This window comes from Lepidochelys kempii, chromosome 8 (genome assembly GCF_965140265.1).
Source record: "Lepidochelys kempii isolate rLepKem1 chromosome 8, rLepKem1.hap2, whole genome shotgun sequence".
Taxonomy (NCBI): domain Eukaryota; kingdom Metazoa; phylum Chordata; order Testudines; family Cheloniidae; genus Lepidochelys; species Lepidochelys kempii.
Genome location: NC_133263.1, coordinates 26,448,990 through 26,462,112, shown reverse-complemented (window position 1 = coordinate 26,462,112; position 13,123 = coordinate 26,448,990). Strand labels below are relative to the sequence as shown.

Sequence of the window (13,123 nt, the reverse complement as noted above, 5' to 3'; positions counted from 1 at the left end):
CTCTCTGCTGACAGCTGCTCCAGCCCTGGGATGGTTTGCTTCTTTTCATGACTCAGACCTCCAGCATAGTTACACTGAGTCCCAACCCTTTCCAGGGTAACAAAGTGTCCCACAAAACAATAGCCCAATGGCCATATGTGAGATCTTCATCCCATCTCTGGGCTCAATGGTCCTTACACTTGTCATTTTGGAAGACTTTCCTGCTGCCTCCTTTGGCGGCCAGTAGGGGAACCCAGGCCCCACTGCTCTGAGTTCCAGTCTAGCAAGCAGCTAAGATCTACTTCCTCAGACTAGACTCCTTGCTGCCTTGCTCAACCACTTCCTACCTCAGCCTGTCTCTGGAACCTTGCCACAGTCCCCTCCTGTGCTCCTCTTCTGCAGACTCTTCACGCCTTCCCAGGCTCTGCGGAGTTCTTTCTGGCTCTTTGACTGGGAGGCTGAAGCCTGGCTCATGTCTGTCTCCCTAGGGCTTTCTGTGTGTCCATGTTTCTTCTGAAAACCCAACCCCTGGGTTGCCTCATTGGCTCACTGCAGAAGTTCACTTCACCCCTGTAACTTCCCAGTATCTCTCATGTATCTTTGACAGAGCTCCTTCTGGAGAGAGAATTACAAGGCCTAGTCTATCTGAGGCCTCCTGCATCTCCCTTTAGCTCAGTCCCCACTGCATTACTAGTTGGAACTTCAGCAGCACTCGAGCTCAAACACTCTGCATCTACCCCTCTCCACAACAGGCCAGTCAGCTTGAACCTAAAACCTCAGTTACTCTGAGCTAGAGATATTGATGTGTGGACAGAAATGGGGTTAAGGGCAAAATTTGAGTTATACCTTGAGCATTTGAACTTCATATGCTATGAAGACATACTTTTTTACTGCTCAAAAGTCCTTCCTTTATTAGTCACCCTGCTCCTCACTCATCCTTAATTCAGCCAGAAAGCTGCTGCTCAGGTGTTTAATCCTATACTGGGCCAGGTGCACCCGTCAGGTGCAACTGGTGCACGAATTGGATTCTGGCTCCAGTTAACTTTTTCTTCCGATTTAGGATATAAACCTCATCTCAGGGCCAGTGCTCAAAACCCCAAATTTCCTCACCTAGGAACCTAAAAAACTGACTAGATATTCAAGATAGCTGACGTAGTAGCTAAGTGTTGAAAAGTGCTCAGTACCCAGAGACTCTTATTGTTCACAATGGGAGCTGTTATCTATGTTACTTATATGCCCACCCCTCCTCTTACCGTAGTATCCAAGTACTTCACAATCATTAATGTATTGAATGGATGCTGAGCACTTTTTGATATTGGGCCATATGCTAATAAAATATCATCATTGCATGGTAAGCACTCAGTCAGGAAATGCTGATGTTCAAGTTGCACTCACAAGTTTTACTCTATTCCATTATGCATCTGCATGTGCATTACACATTACTGTATTATGTGCACGTGCATTACATTACACTTCTTACATGACCACCATTCATTACTCATAATACAATATACTTGCCCACAACTTTAGAAGCACACATTGTAGTTGTTCAAACTCATACTCCAGCAGAACCATGACTCTTTTCACAGCACAGTCCTGCTTTTCTCTTAATTTTGCTAAAAGAAAAATTAAAACATTGTACCAATGGCAATTGTGCATGCATATAGCGAAGTCCTCCTCGGTTCATAAATCTGGGAAAGCAAAACCAAATTTGGGAAATCAAAACCACATTTTGCCAGAATGCTGCAAGATTTTTCTTAGTTTGGACTGCTTCTCTGGTAAGCTTCAGCTTCTTACACACAGTTGTTTTGGCTGTGCAACTGGTCAAACACTACTCAGCTTTGGTTTTTGCTTTATTTTAAATGACTGAATTCCCCACATTCCTTGCACTTGAAACAGCAGAATTTTTTTTTCTGTCTCAAACTTATTGAAAAAAGTCCCCTAGGTGTAAAATTTCTGCACAAAGGGCAAAAGTTTCAACAAGTTATTATCAAATGAAAAGAAGGGATTAGAATGGAAATGTTTAGGCCACATTCTATGTCACCATTTCCAGAGCCCCAGCTAAAACAGCCACAGTAAAGAACTTTGGAAAACATGGGTATAATTTCAGGCTCAGCACAAACTTACAGTCTCTACTACTTTCAGTATCAAAACTGTTCAGTTTTTGATCTCCCAGCAATATTCCCAAGACCAAATGTGGATAACTGAAACTTGTGTGTCACAACCCTGTTCTGACTACAGCTAAAGATTTTGCCATCATTTATCATAATGTATGGGTGAAATGCTTAGAAGCCCATGTTTTTCTTGGCTGGGTGGTTGTTTTTGGTATCCCAGTCACAAAGAGCAGGGATGTGAAGCTGTTTCATCCCCGACATTCTCACTTTTGGTTGGTTTTCTCCTGTTATTTGTGTCTATTTTTCAAAGATACTGATTTTCTTTTTTATTTTGGTGGTATTTTTTGAACTCTGAAGCAGTGTTATTTGTACATGCATAAGATTGCAATTAATTGATCTGGGAAATATTTCCGACACATTCATTCTGTTCTGTATTGTTCTGGCTAGTTGCATAAATCAGCCAATAGAAACAATACCATATGACTCACATAACTAACCAATGTAGTTGGAATTACCAGTACCAATATCACAATATATTTCTTGTGAATGATCAGCTGACCAAGAAATTATTTGCTGAAGAAATCTGCAAAAAAAAAATTAACAAATAAATTTTAAGATTTTGCAGTCCATTTGCAAACAAGGTGCAAACAGGAAATAAAAAGTAAAAATATTGGAATAAATTATTTGTTCAAATTATTTACTCGGGTCTAGTTATGTTTTTCTTTTAAATCTTGATTGTGAGTGGCTTAGATCGAGACATGGAATTAACATTATAGCCATTCAAAAAAATTCTCATTGACAACTGAAATAAAAAATACACATTCACATTTCACTAGCTTTATGCAAGAGTAAAATCTTCCTTTGTTCATGCCAGATTTTTCATGCAGGCAGAAATCAATCATTTGTGCTTGCGTCCATGTGTGAGCATGCATGAGAGAAGCAACAATGCATATTTTGTGCCTTCCATTACCTAATATGAAGTTTTAGTCATCCTCATTTTATAGCTAGGAAATCATATCTTACACTTTATTACCTATTCTAAAATTCTAACCTATTCTAACGAGGACTGTGGCCTAGATCCTGCCAAAAGAGTTTTGTGGACAGAGCTTCACTGTGTTTAGTAGGGCTCTGCACTTGTACTGGTATCCTACCTGGGCAGTTAGAATAACAGAGTGGAAGGCCAGAAAGGACAACCAGATTATCACATCAGAGGCAATAAATCCCACCTAGTTACCTTTGTATTGAGCCCCGAAACCTGGATAGCCCTTAAGAGACTAAACTATTGTATGCCACATTCAGAGAAGAGGAGGGACTGAATGCACCAGTTCACAAGGCCCCTACAACAGCAGGAAATTGATTTGGTGAGAGATACCCTGATGATCGTAGCAAGCAAACTGCATGACATGCTGCAAAGAAAGGCAAACCACACACCCCCATTGGTCCCTGCTAATCTGACCTGCAGGAAAATTCCTTCTTGACTCCAAATCTAGCAATCAGTGTGACGCTGAGCATATGAGAAAACCCACCAGCCAAGCATCTGAGAAAGAGAATCCGAAGTATCATCTCAGAGCACCAACTCACCCCAGCCAGTGTCCCAACTCCAGCCACAAGCATCACTCATGCTTCAGAGGAAGGAGAAAAAAAGCACAACAAACTAAAGGGGAAAAGCAATTTCCTTCCTTATGCCTACAGACCAGCTGAAGCCCTGAAGCATGAGATTTAGGAACACAAGACATAGGACCAGAAGGGACCCCTGGGCCAGGGAGTCCAGCTCCCCCATCACCACAGATCTGACTTCAGAATTGAGGGTTATGGGGGTAAGTAATGACCTGATCCTTCTCCCAGTGAAGCCCTGGCCAAATCACCATTAATTTCAATGGGATCAAGATTGGGCCATAGATGTTTTTCTTTGTTCCTTATTCATACTCTGATGTCTTATGCATTCTTGTAAAACAAAGTAGATATTTTAATTACCAAACTGATACCCATATCATCTTTCTTTTAGAAATTAGATGCCTCAAATAATTTCACTAGTTTTCTTTTATGCTCCTTTATGAAACATCACTGTTCATTGAAAAGTCGATTCTACTGCTTATGTGTTAAAGGAAACAGAGACTTGCAGTCTGGCTGCTTCTGTCATAAGAGACAGTGTCATATGTTAGCTTCTAATTAAAAGGACCTTGATGTGTATGCTTGAGGGGAAGTTCTTTAGGGAGCATTTCACATCCCCCATCCCCAGTGTAAAAATCTATCACTGGCCATCCAGGGTTTTGTTTTTTTCCCCCCATGTGTTACTGTTACTTTGTTAAAACACACTGCAAGAGTCTGTGTTTATTACTTTTATTTTGTCAGTGCATTAGAAAGTTTTCTTTTATATTAGAAGTGAATGTAGACTGTTCTCAGTGGTGGATCTAGACTGTTTTCAGGGATAGCAAATGACAGAATGAGGAGTAATGGTCTCAAGTTGCAGTGGAGAGGTTTAGGTTGGATATTAGGAAAAACTTTTTCACTAGGAGAGTGGTGAAACACTGGAATGCGTTACCTAGGGAGGTGGTGGAATCTCCTTCCTTAGAAGTTTTTAAGGTCAGGCTTGATAAAACCCTGGCTAGGATGATTTAGTTGGGGATTGGTCCTGCTTTGAGCAGGGGGTTGGACTAGATGACCTCCTGAGGTCCCTTCCAACCCTGATATTCTATTATTCTATGATTCTATGAATTACATTATGGCCTACTATAGAATCCATCTGGTTGTAACTATATTTTGAGGTTATAATAAAGGGACTGCGGTTATCTGTGGCCTTCTATGATGCTTTCATAAGTAAAACATTTACAAACTAAGATTTACATTATTATTTTAAAAGAAATATATTTAGCTTTATTTACAAATATGTTTTCCTATCTTAAGCACACAAAGGGCCAATGGTTAAATTTTCATAATCACTGAAAATCCCACTAGGTGTCTACCTGTGTCTTTAGACACCTAAATATCAGAAAATCTACCCCTTTCATTACTAGAAGCCTAAATCCCATTTTCAAGAGTGATTTGGGCACTTAAGAGTCTAAGTCACATTGACCTTCAGAACAATGTAGGCTATTACATCATCTGGGTTTAATCTGTGTAAAATTTTCAAAAGAAGCCCAGGGACAGAATTTAGTATTCAGCAACCAAAAATCAGAGCCAGATTTTCGAAGGCACTCAGCTCCAATTTTAGGATTTAAATAAGTAATTGGATTTTCAAAAAGGCTCAGCACATTGGGTACTGAGCTGTTCTGAAGAATCAGTCATAAAATTCCCAACTGGAGTTTCTGGATGCTGAGCTCTTTCAAAAATATGATCCTTATTTCCTGCCTAAATGGGACCTGATGTGTTTCGAAAATGTGGCTTCAATTGTGGGTGATGAGCCTTTCTGAAAATTATGGCTTAGGCATATAATGACATTTTTAATAAAACAGCATACACAGTGTAAAAAATGCATTAAAAAATCCTACCTACCACCATATCCACACCAAAAAAGAGCCAGGAGCAAAGATGGACCTTATACTGTTCCCAGAAATTCAACAAGGCTGGGCTCTGGAAGATCATAGAAGGCAACATGTTCAAATCTCAGGAGCCCTCACACACAAAACTGTGCCTAGAACCACCCTGAAGAGAACAAAAACTCTTCAGTAGACATGAGAAAGAAAAGCAGAAAAATGTTTTGTTCTATTTTCATGAAATTTGTTTCTAAACTGAATGAATTTGCCTCTGATTAATATGTAAGCATTTTTCTTTCTTTCACAGCTCTGGCTTGTGGAAAATGTTGTAGCTAAATCATTAGGGTGTACATCATCAGTTCCTCTAGATTTCAGAGTAGCAGCCGTGTTAGTCTGTATCTGATCTTTGCTATTTTAATACAAATTTCACAGTAGATGAAAAAAATAGAAGTATGTTTTTGTGAGTGACTTGCTGACGCCTAATTATCTAGAAACAGAAACTCCACTTCTTTGAATAAGCTGCATAGCCAGGCCATTTGAACACTCTCTATAGTAATAAGGAAAGTCAACAGCAGCATGTTATCAGCTCAGTTTACTAAGGAGGTTCTACAGACTTTGTAGATTTTGTGAGGAGTGGGGGGGGTAATTGTTTTTCAAATATATGTTTTTTCAGTTAGTAGTGACTAGTAACTACATTTTTAAGCAGTACAGAAGGTTGAATGTCTAGGGGAAGTGCTGGTCCAATCGTTAAAAACAACCTGATAAACAAATTTTTTGTTTGAACAAATATTTGTTCAAGTAGAAGTTCAAAGCTCATTTCACTATAATGGTGTCAAGTTATCTGCTGTAAGTATTGTGTAACAATGGGGAGCTTGTGAAAATATTCTCGAACCCCAAAGGTTTCATGTGTCTTACCACAAATGATGATTTGCTATCAGATTTCGTTAGTTTCCTCAACGTATAAAAAAATGTAATCAGGGAGCAAAAATAATATCATGCAACTTAAATGACGAATCACACAACACTGAATATTCAAAGCAGTTTGCAAACAGGCAGTCTGAAAATTATTTGGTAAACTATTTGCAATCCATTCCAAATCAGAATCACTGTGAACAGTTTGCTTACCCCAAAAGGGTCTGGATCTGTAGCAATGATTACCCATAATGAATTGTTCAACACTGTACTCATGGAAATGGGATCTAGAACTGTTGTGATAACTGGGCCTACAAATTTATCATAACTGTAAGCTCAACTGTAAAAAGTGACTGGAAGTTCATAAACTGTTACAATGACTTGCTAAATAAAATTGTTGAAGAAAAGATGTAAGAAGGAAATAGACTGAATTAATTTAAAGAGACAGTTTACCTTAACACTCAATGTCTGTGTTAAGATTATCACAGGTGAACAAGACGAGTAGATGACCAGATATCAATGAATCAAAATTGCTGGAAACTAGGCCTAATTGGTGGACAAAACAATGAGGGGACGGGCTATTCCACAAATCAGTCTCTTTTGGGGTAATCAGAAAGAGACATTGGTGGCGGGGGGAGCTGGCTACCACAGTGCGGGCTGACTGAAAAAAAAGGAGATGTTGGCTATCATGATGCTGGCTCACTGAAATATAAGAAGAGGAAGGAGTAAGCATCAATTCATTGCTGCCATCCTCAACAGCTCCTGGGACCCTGGACTTACCTCATACTAATCCTGAAAGGTGCAGAGAGAGGAGCCTCCATCAGCTCTGTCTAAACTCAGAGTACCACCTGGAATGTGAGACTTCTGTTACACACACACATCCTTGTGTGTTCTTTCCTTCCCCAACTTCTTTCTTCTTTTTCCTATCCGTATCTTTTTTTCTTTTGTCTAATAAGAGTCTGGTTTAGTTGCCAAAGATTATATATGTTACAACACAGCTGTAAGCCTGTCACCAGAAAGAAACAGCTAAATGTAGTGCCCTAAACATTTTGATGCTGGTACAAGTTTGCCAGGTCTCATAGTAGTTGATAAGACCAGGTGCTGCACCTGGAGTGTTTCTCCAGCCCTGAGTTTGCAAGTGAGTCAACATCATAGTCAGAAACTTCATTTTCTATCTTTGCTGTTCTTTTTTCTCCCCTTTTGTGTGTTTGTCTTCTTTTGTCTTCTAGGAAATGGGGTTGGACATAAACAGTGGGAACAACAAAAGCTCCACCCATCTTAACTAACTTCTCTTCTCCCAAAAAAAGTCGTTATCACCATCTAAGAGACAGACCAACATGGCAGTTTTAACTCCAAAAGACTTTCTTCAGCTAAAGAGAAAGTGAAGAAGGGATGTTCTAAAATGAAAGCCTTACTTAAATATTTCACATTTCAAATGATTTAACTGATTTTCCCCTGTATATTTAATAAAGGGTTTAAAAGATTTTTAATGATGTGTTTTACCATGACACTAAGCAGGCTTAGATCTCTGTATACTGAACCTTGTTTAAGTGTTTAATGTTGGACAGCGACTGGGTTATGTTAACACCTTTAACTCTTTGTGTCCATATATTCCATCTAAATTAATACAATGAAATCCTTTACCTCTCTGTATCAGTTTTGATTTAAAGCTATCTCAATAGTGACCAAAAAGTTGTTCCTATATGATGATATCCAGTGGCCTATGTGAAAAAAATTAGTAGCATGAAAGTGCACACACCACTACTTGCACCATTAGGAACCTGGTCATTTTCAATTGAGAGGCCAAATATTGCAAAAGCATTGATTGAAGTTAGCCAGGGCTGAGACAACTGCGGGGGTTAGCCTAGGAATTCTTTCACCACTGCTTTCATTGTTGTACTTGATCTGTAGATAAATAGAGAATTTCAGTCTCCAGGGATGTCAATCACGCTTTCTTTTGAAAGTAATCTTTGTGATTCCAAGCAGCAAATGCTAATCTAGTATAACACAGTCATGGAGAAATGAGCCTCACTCCTTTGTTGGACCATTGGCACATGGATTTCTTTTACTCGGCTGACCTCTTCTGAAATGTGGCTGCATTTGTTTGGTGTGATATCTGCACCCTTTACTGTACTAATTGAAAGACTAGATGTGATTCATTTCCCCAAAGACTTACTGTAACCAGCGAGTAGGAATGAACTTTAGTAGTTTCTGACTGGCCACATTTTAAAATCATGTTTCAGATGTACAGGTTTTGTGCTTTCCATGTGCCACTAGTCCTTTTTAAGTTGACATTTTCATTTAGTTATCAGTGAGAAGTTACAACAGGACAAGAAATCTCTCTAGTTTTGAATCAGCTGCACTTGCACACTGACACAGCCCTCCCTGGATGATCAAGTCTGAGGCTGAAGTATCTGTTTACCTTACAGGGCAGGTCTCTACATCAAAGGAATTCACAGAGTTTATACCATATGTAAAAAAATAGCAAAAAACCCTCATGTCGGGAGCATATTAACTGGTTTGGATTAGATGGCCTATATTCCCTAAAGACTTTTAAAAGGAACTCAGATAAAACTGGCTCTTTAAAACAAATTGCGTGCACCTCTGTACTTTTGAGTGTGCTGCTGGCCATCAGTCACCCATAATTTGAGAACCTGAGGTAAAAAATAAAAATAATAATACCTAGCTCTAATAGCAGCACTTTTCATCAATAGATCAAAAATTGCTTTACAAAGGAGATGAGTATTATCCTCATTTTACTGATGGAGAAATCAAGGCACAGAGCAGTCAAATGACATGCTTCTGGTCACCCACCAAGCCAGTGTCAGAGCTGGGAATAGAACCCCGGATTCCTGAGTCCCAGTCCTATCATCTAGGTCACAGCAAGTGAGATGTTTTTTGTGGTTAAATAAATAAATCTTGTGGAAGCATTTTCCAGGTTAAGATTCAAACGTATGTGTGTTTGTATGGTGAGGATAGTGGAAAAAATATGTATAACACTAAGAATTCAGCTAAGTCTCACTGAGGACAGCGTGCTTTTGATTTCACTCATTGCAAAGGACAACTGGGATTACAAAAAAAACCAGTAGAAACCTCAGGCTCCTCTACACCACTCTGAAAAAATTGCAAGTGTTGTAAAGTTTGCCTGGGATTGGAGAGGATGAACATGATTTGAGGATTGCTTCTAGTGAACAAGGACAAGGTTGACATCCTTCACCTGTTACATAAGATTTTCTTCTGAACAATGAAGGCTGACATTGGCAACCATGGACAACATTTATATACAGATAACTGTGGATGAAACTAACCAAAATACAAAAGGAACAGAGAACATATTCTGATATTTTTAGAAACAGTACTGCACTCAGAATTTAGGTTGACAGAAAATGATTGTTTATGACAGATGGCATTCAGAGTTGGCAGGAGCAATTAAACATTTGAGAAATTAAGATAAATGTATATATTTTTTTAATTAGGATGCTTCTATGTAACTGAACAGCAGAGCTATCAGATTTTTGACACCATTTTAGCTCAAATATATGCTTTACAGTCTTAAAGAAACTCAGTCAGATCTTTGAGAACCTACCAGTTTTGCCTCATGAATCTCATGTTGGGAAGTCACAAATCAAGTACTTGGACATGATGAAATTGTACTTAGATTACGACTAATTCCTGGTATATTTGTGAAATTCATAGCAACTTATGTGTGCGCACGTGCAGATATTTTATACTATATATATTGCAAGTGATTTTACATATTGCATTTTCCTTCTACATCAGAGGTGGGCAAACTATGGCCCGCAGACCACATCTGGCCCACGGGACTGTTCTGCCCGGCCCCTGAGCTCCTGGCCCAGGAGGCTAGTCCCCAGCCCCTCCCCCGCTGTTCCCTCTCCCACACAGCCACACGGGCAGCAGGGCTGCGAGCTCCTGCCGCTCTGAGCAGCCTTGTAAGGGGGCGGTGGCAGCACGCACTCGGTGGGGGTGGTGGGATTGGGTAGGAGGTCCCGGGGGACAATCAGGGGACAGGGAGCAGGGGGCGGTTTGTAGGATTCATACAGGGTTCATGCGCTTGGCAACATTCAGGGCACACCCTGAGTGTTGTGTAGGAGCAGTGCACACACAGCTCCTCTCAAGGGCATGAACCTTGGAATCTCGCCCAGATGACATGAACCGTGGGAAGCCTCCCAGGACTGGGCTCAAGGCCCGAGAGCAAGGAATGCGGTAGATAGAAATTGGTAAATAAGGACGTTAAACAAAGCCAGTGTATTCCTTTTATCTGTTGGAGAATGTAATGTGCGGGGGAAGAGAAAGAATAAAGGAGAGGGTGGAAAGCTGACAGGAGCAGTCCGTTGGCAGACCAGCCTGTTTGCTTGCTAAAAGCTTTGTGCTGTCTGTATTTGAACCGCAACAACTGGCGCCCAACGTGAGGCCCTCAGCACTCACCTCGCCCTGCAAGGGTTTCAGACGTGTCACTCATCTGCTTCGCGGATCCCGGTGAGTATTTTTCATTGTGGTAAGTATGGGAAGCTCCCTCTCTGCTTTGCAAGTGCAACACCGCAATGAGCTACAGTATTTGCTGCGTAAGGCTCAGCATGACTGCCCCACTTGAGAACTCACTCACTCACACAGGAGGTGAGTGCCCAATGCCCGTGGGTACCCTGAAGCCGGAACCCTTAAGCTAGCGGACTGGGAGCGGTTGGGCCAGACATTGCACAAAGATCCTTGGGCGCCCGTGCAGGCTTTACATGCCTGGCACCTCTGCCGCGACGCGATACAGTATGTTGCCTCGGACAGGCCCTCCCTCACGGGGCTGATGCTCTCGCCACTCCCGTCCGCTCCTGCAGCCATCCCCCCTCCTGGTGATGTGACACAGCGTGTCGCCTCGGAAAGGCCCTCTCCTGCGCCAACAGAGGGGCTGCCGATCCCGCCACCCCCTTCCGCTCCTGCAACCATCCCTCCCCCTGCTTCCCCCCCAGTGCCTCTATTACCACCACCTCCCTTGCCTTCCCCACCGGAGCCGGTGTGTGATTACCATCCCCCTATGGGGCCCCATGCTCCGGGGCCCCCCGGGGGGTCGTCCGTGTCTGCTCAGGGGCTTTCGCTGGTGCAACAAATGGTTCACGCAGCGAAGACTCGCTCAGATATTACAGCAGAGGAGCTGGCTGATCTGGTCTCAGTTTGTCCGGTGACCTGGCAGGATGATGGCCAGGGCAACCAGGTTGCAAACTGGATCAGTTTGCCTTACTCGGTGAACAGAGAGGTAAAGAAAGCGATTCGCGAGTTTGGCCTCACTAGCACGTATGTACATGGTCTCATTGAAGGGCTAGGTACTGGGTACACCCTGATCCCTGAAGATTGGAAGGCGCTGTTGCGCATGATGCTGACGCCCAGTCAGTATGTTATTTGGCTTAGTGAGTATCGGCAGATGGCAGAATGCCAAGCCCAGGTATATAGAGAGCAAGGTATTATTTATGAGCATTTGGCAGGGGAGGGCCAGTTTGCTACCGTTCAGATGCAGTCTCAACTCCCTCAGGCCGTCTTCCCCATTATTTCCACCTGCGCCCAGCATGCTTTCCAGAAGGTCCTGGATTCAGGCAAGCCTACCAAAAGCTTTGCCAGTATCCGTCAGGGTGCATCAGAGTCCTTTATGGATTTTACCAACAGATTGCAGGAGGTTATTCTCCGACAGGTGGACAGCCCTGCAGCAGCTCAGGAGATCCTGTTAAAAATGGCGGTTGAAAATGCGAACGAGGATTGCCGCCGTGCTCTCCAGGTGGCACAAGCCACTGGCATTCTAGAGCTGTCGGACATGCTGCGGGCGTGCCAAAACATCGGCACACAAGCACATAAAGCTGGGGTTATGGCCGCCGCCCTGCGGAAAAGCAGGAAGGAGGGGAAGCGTTGTTACCGCTGTGGTAAGGAGGGTCACTTTCAGCGGGAGTGCCGCTCATCGACGGCGCCCGCCCGCCCCTCAAAGAAGTGCCCCAAGTGTCAGAAGAGCTATCACTGGGCTAATCAGTGTCATAGCAGGTCGGGAAACCGCACAACAGGTCTCCCCTGAACCCAGGGCCAAACGGGGGTGTTTCCCACTCAGACAACTGTTCCGCTGCCTTAAAATCCATAGATTCCATGAGGGCGGCGACTGCCGGAAGTGCAGGGCTTGATTTGATTATGCAGGAGGATGCTGATTTTCAGTTGCCGGGGGAGGTTTGCGCCATACCTACACAGGTGACAGGACCTCTCCCTGCCGGATTTGTGGGTCTGGTTCTCCCTCGCTTACATGCTGGGAAACAGGGATTTTTTGTCATTCCAGGGGTCATTGACGCCGATTACACCGGCGTTATTAAGGTTCAGGTGTGGACCCATCTTCCGCAGTCACTCCCGCGTGGACGGTCAATTGCGCAATTGATTTTAGTCCCCTATCAGGTGCCAGCTGCAGAGGATCGAGCCCGGGGCGGGAACGGCTTTGGATCAACGCTGTCTCAGTTGCCGTCTCACAACACGTCCTCTCCACTTGTTGCTCTAACAATGTTGGTCCGCCCCTCGAAACCTCAGTTAACACTTCTCTTAAATAATGTTCCTTTTACAGGGCTGGTGGACACTGGAGCTGACGTTACGGTGATTCGTGATCAGGAGTGGCCG

General features: G+C 42.8%; 1 long non-coding RNA gene across 2 annotated transcripts in view; it reads left to right on the top strand.

Annotated features, from left to right (window-relative positions):
- Nucleotides 1-10,430, top strand: part of LOC140916513 (uncharacterized) — a 50,758-nt gene extending 40,328 nt beyond the window's left edge. For both annotated transcript variants that reach the window (XR_012160536.1, XR_012160535.1), the window contains one exon: nucleotides 7,708-10,430. This is a non-coding gene — a long non-coding RNA (uncharacterized lncRNA). The remainder of the gene's footprint in view (nucleotides 1-7,707) is intronic.
- Nucleotides 10,431-13,123: the final 2,693 nt, after the last annotated feature.